The sequence below is a fragment of the Electrona antarctica genome, assembly GCF_951216825.1.
Source record: "Electrona antarctica genome assembly, chromosome: 23".
Taxonomy (NCBI): Eukaryota; Metazoa; Chordata; class Actinopteri; order Myctophiformes; family Myctophidae; genus Electrona; species Electrona antarctica.
The window spans coordinates 15,491,464-15,501,152 of record NC_136804.1 but is presented as its reverse complement, the minus strand read 5'-3'; the positions used below and the strand labels follow the sequence as shown (position 1 = coordinate 15,501,152).

The 9,689-nt window shown below is 42.6% G+C and overlaps 1 protein-coding gene across 5 annotated transcripts in view; it reads left to right on the top strand.

Annotated features, from left to right (window-relative positions):
- The first annotated feature begins 4,657 nt into the window (after positions 1-4,657).
- Positions 4,658-9,689, top strand: part of pacsin2 (protein kinase C and casein kinase substrate in neurons 2) — a 42,943-nt gene continuing 37,911 nt past the window's right edge. For 3 of the 5 annotated variants that reach the window (XM_079494689.1, XM_079494690.1, XM_079494686.1), the window contains exon 1: positions 4,658-4,794. The gene's annotated coding sequence lies outside the window, so the exon portion shown is untranslated. Of the gene's footprint in view, positions 4,795-4,911; positions 4,937-6,103; positions 6,163-9,689 lie in introns of those variants that run through there. The other 2 variants (XM_079494687.1, XM_079494688.1) reach the window with 2 other exon arrangements.

Below are 9,689 nucleotides of genomic sequence, written 5' to 3'. Positions count from 1 at the left end.
GCGTTTGCTCTGATAGCCTCCAAGGAAGGCACCAGCTTTATCTGTCTGTTTTGGTTTTGAGAAACTGACATTGCACCTTGATGGTCATGGCTTAAGGACTAGCTAGAACCTAGGGTACATTTTAGTCTACAATTGTTTCCTTTTATGACATTTCTTCTGATGCATTTACATAGTGGTCTTTCTTGATACCATCTGGTCCAGATTCCAGAACTTGATCGTGTTGGACTTGTCTCCTATGGCGTCTAGCATATTGTGCATCTTGCTGATCATATGACAGAAAAAGCTGGACCATGAGCTGAATAACATGGTTGTTGAAAGAAAGCTTCCAAAACGTCCAGATAATTTATTTGAGCAAGTCAAAGATAGTGTTTAACTCGCCCAACCGTGGTGCGCTCTATAGGGGGATTAAAGGTCCAGTTCACCATTTCTGATTTCTGCCACTGTGACTGGCCTGCTGAATTGTAGCAGGGTGTTTCACTTCTGGCATTGCCGTCTTGTTCAGTCGCCCCGCAACTCTCAAAATACATTTCAAACTGTTATTCTTCTCATGACCACTCTCCTACAGTGTTGTCAGTTCCTCTGAAAAGCTTTCGTTCTGACAGAAATTACAGTCTGCCATTACCAGATCATCTGCACTCTGCAGCGCGTGTGAGAGCTGCCTTTGTTCCTTTATACTATTTCGATCATCATGCTTGTCTCTATTTGTGTCCTGTGCTTGTACAATGGTCCATATGTCCTTAAATACGTTTCTTACTCAATTGTAACAGCCAACTTATACAAGAAGAAACAATGTTGCAGGTTGTGTTAGATTTCTAAAGAAGTCTAAAAATGTATGTACAATAGATAGATCTCAGTTGTCAATGGCAGCACAGCAGTAAGAAACACAGGACATATACAGAAAAAGGAAATACAGCAAAATACTAATAATAATGATACAGATACAATGAGGGTCAGAGGGTAGCAACACTGACATTAGGCTCAACCTCAGGGCTACCAGTTATTTTAGCACCATTGTAGCCGTCTGTCAGTGTCTGACTGATGTTGTCAAAAACAAGTACAAGTTTGATTGTTGGCTCTTGCTCCTGTTCTTTCTCTCACGCCAATAGGTGTTCAGGCCTACATACCCACGCCAGCGCTTGTATATCCTCTCCATTCTTCCACTCTGTCAGCAAGTGATGAATCTGATATCTGCTCTCGGACCCATTTGATTCTGTCCAACTGTGACACCGGACTCTCCTGCAGGTCCACGATCCTCTCCAGAAATGCACGGCTTCTGGCCTTGTGGGCGCACCTCCTCAAGCCATGGGAAACTATAGTCTTACTAATCCCTGTGTGTTTTGAGTCCAAACACCATCACTTGAGTTGTCGTTCACCATTAGGAAGTTACTGGACAGCTAGGACCCTATGGCTGCAAGACCAGTGAGGCAACTGAGGCGAGGTCAAATAGATTTGTGTATTGTCAGCATAAAAATGTAAGAATATTGGAGCTGCAGCAGATAATGTAGCCTGGCCCAGCCTGTATGATTTCTGGTCTAGAGGGACGGGTGCCGGTCGAAAACCGGGTGCCTCCCTCCTCCCCTCCCAGGTAGAAAACAGCAGAGAACACTGACGTCACAAAATTTGGAGTAACACTTATTGGTTATCGAAATACAAGGAAGTGGGCTTCCTATGCTAAATTGTCCAATGCGTATCCCCAGGCTTTCATTCTTGAGCCAAATGCGAACGAAAATAAAAGCCTGGATACCGAGGCTATAGCTAACGTGACCCAGTGCAGTTGTAACATATTGCGTACTGTGGATAACGAACCGTAACGGGCCAAGAATGGACCCTTGAGGAATGCGATATGAATGTGATATTTGCATAGCCTAGACTCCCTAGACTAGAGTACACATTACCAACTGATACAGAGAAGGTTCTGCCACTCGGGTAAGACTTAAACTAGTGTGGCACAGTCCCAGTCGTGCCTACAATACCGATACAGCATAACAACCGGTATCAATTCATCTTACTTTAAAACTTTTACAAGTGCAGTTTCTGTATTTTGATGATTTCGAAAACTGGACTGGAACTTTTCAAAAAGTGAATGGTCATTCGTAAAAGATAGAGGCTGAGAATATAGCACATTCTTTAGTGCTGAAATTGGGGTGATGGGTCTTTATCAGTTGCTGCCCCCTCTCTCTGGAACACACTTCCAACACACATCAAAGCTGCCCCACCCTCTCTTCTAAAATCGCCCTAAAAACCCACCTCTTTTTTCCTTTTTATCCCCAATTTAGTTGTTTTGCCAATTCATTTGTCCGCACACACCTTTCTGAGTGGTGTTGAATGCTACTGACTGACTCCTGCCATTGAGAAGCCCCCACCGGGAGGCCGTACTGTTGAATCCTACTGACTCTCCTGCCAGTGAGGAGCCCCCACCGGGAGGACGTAGAGCCTTCGTCCTACTCCTCACGCCCAACACATCCTGCTGACAAGTGCCTCCCCAGCCCGTAGGAGTACGGGCAGTGAGAAATATCACCCTCCCCGGCCAGCTCCCCTCCCCTGAACACGGGCAAATTGTGTTCGTAACTTCGTAAATGATACATCAATGTATGAGCTTTTAAAGTTAATTATATAGAATATCACAGGGAATGCTTTAATTGCTTCTTACCACTGTAGGGTGATAAGGGGCCCTAAAGCCAACACAGTCCGCCTAAAATCTGTCAGGATTGGAGAGGAATCAAAGATCAGCTCTTCACAAGAGGATAAATGACCTCGCTCTATTGATGTGTTGTCATATAGTTACCACAGCAACATGGCTCCAGTCCATACTCCTATGGAATGGCATGGAGCCATGTTGCCATGAGGAAGGTTACCTTGAAGGTTTGACACCCCCTAATAACTGCCTCCCTTGGTTTAGTGGTTTAGTCTTTATGTGTTTAAGATTATCAGGCAGGCACAGTTGTGGTCAGCTGTAGTTTTTCCATACTTTGTACTTGGGAATTGAGCTAGTTATAACATGTAGTAAGACTAGTCTGTGTCTATTAAACCTTTCAAGAGTGTTGGTCCATGTTTGGTGGCCAGGTTTCACAATATGTTCTCTATAAGGCAATGTTTATTAAATATCAGCCCCATTCTCGAGTCTACAAATGCCTTCTAAATCAGTAGTTCTCACACTTTCAAGATGTTTCAGACATTGTTCAAAAATATTTTTTAATAGAAGCCAACGTATAAAATCTAAAATGACACAGATGCTTTCCCGGTTTTAATGGGCTAAGGACTGCTCAAACTCACGAGGGAATGGAGTGTGTATTATGCGAGATACTGATTAAAATAGTCTTTCTAATCAGCACAGTAAGCCATTGCTAGAGACCAAATGTACTGAAATAACTTATGTGTATGAGGTGAGGTATGCTCATTGTGCTTAATGTGAAGAAATGGGTGGAGACAGATGGTATGACTGGCTTGCTTTCATGTGGTTGTGTACACGTAAGGACGGTATACTATAGGGGTTAGGGTTATATCCTGCATTGTCAGATTTTTGCTGTGCAGTAATGAGGGCTCTCAGCATGACAATTCATTGATTATCTTCTCATTCTTGTATTTCTTCAGTAAAATATCCAAATTGGTGCTGCCTTTCACTAAGAAATATTCTCCTGAAAAGTGTGACAGAAATGGAAGTAGGCCTATGCTTCTGTTCTTTTCATATCCTGTGTTGTTATACTGCACAAATTATTTTCCTTACCAAAATACTGTCTTTTGATTCACTGTAAAGAATGACGGAACCTTTTGTAATGTATAAAGTATTCCCGGAGCCTCTCACTCTGTTCCGCATGTAATAAAATAAGCACAGACATTTGGAGATACAGTACGATATCTAAATATGTGCATTGTAAAACCGCCTATGCCAGTTGTGTGTATTTTCAAACATCAGAAAGTGTGTATATTGCTTGAAAGAGGTGCTATATTTGTGGTGGGGTTGTCTAAATATGGAAAGACATTTGATATACTTGTTTTAACCCCCTATTTCTACCATTTCTCTCTCTCTCTCTCTCTCTCTCTCTCTCTCTCTCTCCCCCTGCTCACTTTTATACATTTTGTAATGCTTGAACTATTACTGTTTAAACATCCATGGTTAAGAAACCAATACAGTCCAGTCTTGTTCCCTTCTTAAATTCATGGCTTTACTGTTGACTTTAAAAAATATATATAATCTAAAGTCAACACGGTCTGAAGCTCTAAGGTTATGCGTACTGCATCAGGTATGTAGCCTAATGTTTTGACACATTTGTTATCAACTGCATTATATGATATTGATATAGTATCAGTAAAAACAAAAAAAGACAATACATTGGCAAAAGAATATGGGAAAGAAAACATTTTTTGAAGCAGGTTTTTATTTTCATATAGCCTATGCTAAATAAAATAAGGCATGATTCCTTACTTAGTATACAGTAACAAGGAGGGCTTACAACAACTTTAACTTTTTCACTCATAATACCAAACTTTATTTCTCCATAAATGTTTTGATCTTATTATAGGTACTTTTTGGTATTATTAGATTGAGGAGCGACACCGTCGTTAGTCGTACGAGGAACTATAACCCGGGTTTAAAAGTAAAAAGTTCCTTTTTGTGTGTGTGAGGGAGGGATGTGACGTCATACAGGCGCGCCTCCCCCAGTCAGTCAGTCGATGGACGGTGTCGGTGCTGCTGAGCAGGGGGAAAAATAGACACTCTCACAGCTACAATAACATTTATTTCTATTTATACTATAGAATATCGACTCTCCAGAGGAGTGAAGAACATCTTAACAGGTAAAAAGTTACCCGTTTTCTAACTTTTAACTTTAGAGGAGAAACGGCCCGGCTGGGTTTTTTGTTTATAACGCCCCAGAGCAGAGCTCGGTTGTTGAAAGTCGCAAGAAGAAAGTGTACCAGTTAGTTTGTGATTAGGTAGGTGCTGTTATTTATTGGACCAGGAATATACTGTTAGTGTTGACCAGTATGTTTATGTTTATTATGTACCAGTTATGTGTGTCCGACCGTCCGTGGTAGACTGGTTGGTGAATCGTGTAATTCATTTGAGTTGTATAGCTGTGGACTCGGGATTTTACGGCTGTCAAACATTTAAAGTAGCATATTTGACAAACTTCAGGCAGCGCAGAGAGCAAGCACTGGCAGCTCACACACCACTACTCTCATGAATCAGGTATTAAACACATTGTTGGATCACTCTTACCAGGTTGAAACCTTGTGAGTTGTGACGTGTTCATCTAGTTATTTATTGGTATTATCTAATAACAACAATAATATCTCAAGAGTTCGCGGTGTAGTTATGTGATGTTCATCCCCATGGGAGCAGGCAGCTCTCAGTCTCAACACTGACCATGGGATCAGACAAAGTATTACAAGTTATTATTTAAACCACTTAAGCCACTGCTGCGTCACAAATTCACAATTGAAACCTTAACGATGTGTTCAGTTGCCCTTGTATTGCTATTGCTACACAGCAAAATGAAATGCTGATCATTGACATTTTAACTGTTGAATCACTCGGCACACTCGGCAACATTCTATATACCCTAGCCTTGGATCAAGACAGACTGTCTATCATATATGTATTGTATCGAGTGAGTCTGACTTTTACTTTCGTATCATAGATATGCAAATATCTAAAATACATCTATGATAGTCTTGATCCAATGCTATGTCACTCGCAGCCGAGGAACCGTTTAGCCTGCAGTCTAGCGCAGTCAGTGTTCATTCAACTCTTGCCAGTGTACAAATGGACCCTTTCGGGTCCATTTAGTTCCATTTGTATACTCTGCATTGAATGAACAACACAGGAATTTTAATTTACTTTTTGTGTAAAAGTGATGAAGGGTGGGGTTCCTTTTCCTAAGTAAAGATAACCTCCACTCCAGCCTGCTTGCTGTCAGATCATACTTACATTGTATTGTGTGTCTATTGCACTTTTGGCTTTTGCACTGTGTGTGTGTGTGTGTGTGTGTGTGTGTGTGTGTGTGTGTGTGTGTGTGTGTGTGTGTGTGTGTGTGTGTGTGTGTGTGTGTGTGTCTGCACGTGCGCTTGTGCGTACGCCGTGCATGTGTGTACACTGAGTCAGGTCACCAGGGTGTTGCTGTCTCTATTATTCTTGCAGGGTCTCTCCTACTCACAGCTGTGGTAAGGGGTTTAATTTGCGCAGTGCTTGCTTCATGCCAATACTTTGGACTCTTGGAACACAAGCTGCTGTGCATGCATGTGCGACTGTGCATGTGTGTCTGTGTGTGTGTGCGTGCGTGCTGCTGACACGTAAAACCAGGATACCAGGTTTTGTTGTACACTAGATGACGTTCTGATGGTGTGGATGTGTGTGAACTAAAGTACCCTGCAATGAAGACATCAGGCTTTTGCTCACAGTAGTAGTGGTGGAGTTAGGAAAATAAGTAGCGACTTCTGAATGTCTTCTCCAGACATAACGGATAGTTATTAGTCAATCGTGAAGAAATCATAGTCATGAAATGGAATGTGTGAGTCAGTGGGATTTCATTAAGTTCATTGCGATTGCCCAGAAGGTAGTGGATTTGGTATGCTTAGCAACCAAGCCGGGCATAGGTACACCCCATTGTTTAAGTCTTTGAGAAAGCGTAGAGCTTTTAAGGTAAAGTGGCACTGAAACCTGGCTGTGTGAAAATGGTTCATTACTGTTTCTGTCTCGTATTGCTGTGAACTGGTTGTTTCTTCTCTACGGGACAATGTGAACTGGTTTCGCCGTCCGTCACAGACATGAGCTAAACTTAGCATGGGCAGTCCAATTTAGGCTTTCAGGAGCTGTTCTGTATTTAGAGTGAGGCTCAAAGACTGTACTCGAATCAGTTTAGGAGATGTAGGCTAATCGGACCTAAAACTGAATTGTCTACCTCTGAGTGGTGTCATATCTTTTTAAGTTTGTGTCTCTGACAACAGTCTCCCCTTAAACTGGAATACAGAAGGCCGAAAGTCTTAAAATCAGGAGAGACGCTTTGGACATAATCCCTTGATTCCCCTTACAATGAATAGGAACTTTGTTTGCTAATGCATCAGACTTTGCACTCATTATTTTTTATATTATAATTTAGAATAGCAGTGCTGGAAGGAAGTTGGTCTGATCCCCAAAATGTACCAGTATCCATCCACAGACAATTCCCCTCCAGGCTGTTCTCTCTCTCTCTCTCTCTCTCATCGTCATAATATCCGAGAAGCGCCCATGCGCATGTATCTAGAATAAACTGTAGACACAGGAATAACACATGACCTGTGTGTGTGTGTGTGTGTGTGTGTGTGTGTGTGTGTGTGTGTGTGTGTGTGTGTGTGTGTGTGTGTGTGTGTGTGTGTGTGTGTGTGTGTGTGTGTGTGTGTGTGTGTGTGTGTGTGTGTGTGTGTGTGTGTGTGTGTGTGTGAGACACGTGTGTGTGTGTGTGTGTGTGTGTGTGTGTGTGTGAGACACGTGTGTGTGTGTGTGTGTGTGTGTGTGTGTGCGCATTGCGCGGCGTGTGCATGCATGCACATTGGGGTGGGTAATAGTTTCACACTCATCATGGGATATATTCTGCTGTACTGCTTCTCTTTTCATTGACTTGGTCCAGGCTGTTCTGTGTGAATGTGAACAGACAGATGGAGTTCCACAGGAAACAGTGTAGAATTTGCCTGAGGGTGACGTCAGGGTCTCCCTCTCTCTCCCTGTCACGTAAACGCAGTGTTTCCCTCCATTATGTAGCTCTCCCCCTCGCCGGCGGTTCCAGCGGGATATTATTGCCTGAAAGAATGGAACAAATCCTATTGTTTTTGCCTGGCTATGGACCAGTGTTTTTTGGAGGGGCAGGGCTGCCTGCCTGTGCATTGGCAGGTTACGTTCCCAGGCTGATACAGTATTGATGGATTTATTCATTCATTCATTGTCTTTTTTTGGAGTGTTGCAGCCTAGTATGATCTGTCAGTGATGTCACTGACTCGGTACACACACTACACGCAGCAATGATTCTAATTCTATTTTATTTTATGTTTTTATTTTTTTCAATTTCAAGGACCACCAATTTGATATGCATTAGTAGGCCACAGACCCCCATTTGTTACAAATTAATCTCTCGGACCCCAATCTTAACACTGCAAAACCCTCTAACTAACCCTTTAACTAATTGGTGTGAGCGTGTGCAAATGGAAAAGAAAACGGACCTGCATCACTCGTTTAGCTGCAGACCCTCTGAGTCTGGAGCCCCCTCAAGGACCCCTGGGGGTCCTCCCCAGAGTAAGACCCCACGTAGAGAGCCAACACTGTAGTGCCGTTGTTTCCAAACTTTTCAGGTCGAGACCCAAAAGAGATATTAGACGTTGACCAATGTAGTGAACTGGAAAGAGCAGATCTACAAGTGCACAAAAATATATATATTATTTAGGGGCGATAGGCGCTAGCCCCTCCTACATCCAGCTTTTAGTTCGTCACTTGAAATGTAGGAGTTGAGACATTGCATGTAGTTTGTTCCACGGATAAATATTGTGAATATAGCTCAATTTCTGCCTCTTTCTTATATTATTTGGCCAATGTTGACCAACATTGGCCAAATTGTTTTTAATAGTATACCGGTAGTATAGTTTTTTTTCTTTTGGTATTGAAAAGGTCTTCCAAGTCCTTAAAAGCATCCCTGGCTAATAAAACAAATATGCCTTAAATGGTCCAGTCCAGCCCTATGGAATATATGAAATGCATATGCTAATAAAAACTTTCGTCAAACTTCGTCTTAAACAAACAATAAATTCCCATTGACAATGAATGGAGAATTTTACATCATAGTGTCTGAGCAAATACTAGGCATAGTTTCTATTTTATGTCATGATGATGTACGATGATAAGAGCGCCCCTCACTTCACACGGGTGTGATTTGTTTTACTCAAGTCGTGATTTGACCCACAAATGTGTCCCGACCCACTGTTTGGGAAGCACTGCCTGTAATGTACACTGTACACAGCAAGGATGTGTGGGAGCGAGGAGGAGGGGTCCGATCAGCCCGTTCAGTGCACGTGAGGCTCTGACTGTGTTTGGCGTGCAGCTGTCCAACCCAGAGCAGACCAGAGAGAGGGCAGAGGTGATCGACGGGCGGGCCGGCCAACAAAGTCAACTTCCATGAACCTTGGTTGCCATGGAAACATTCTTTCTGACCCTGAAGCTTCTTGTGTGTGTGTATATCGTCCCTGTCGGGTGGAAACCTCATATGTCCAAAACATGTTACTTTTCCAGGGTTAACTTAAAATTCAAAAGTAGCAGAGCCACAACAAGCTCAAAATGCGTTATGCTCAGTGGATCTGATATTTTGTATGTGATGCTCTCTGTGTTATGATCAAGTAGGGCTTTCGTTTTACGAAAAAAAAACCTACAAAAAGTTAGAACATGGAGATGGGGGCTTTCTGCCTGACGGCAACGATATATGTTTTATTTTTTTCCACGGGACTCTGTAGGGATTTAGTATTAATGGCCCACACAGTGAGCCGAGGTAGCACTGCTGTAGGCCTATAGACCGTCCGGCCCAGCTGCACTCTCTGCCAAAGAGAGAGAGCTCCAAGCCCTGTTTGAAACAAAAGAAGGAAATGGATAATGGGAAAAGTCACCTCCAAGGCAGATAAGCGATTTTCATGTGCTTATTATGCCATTGACATAGCGGGAGTATTTTTTCAGCTTG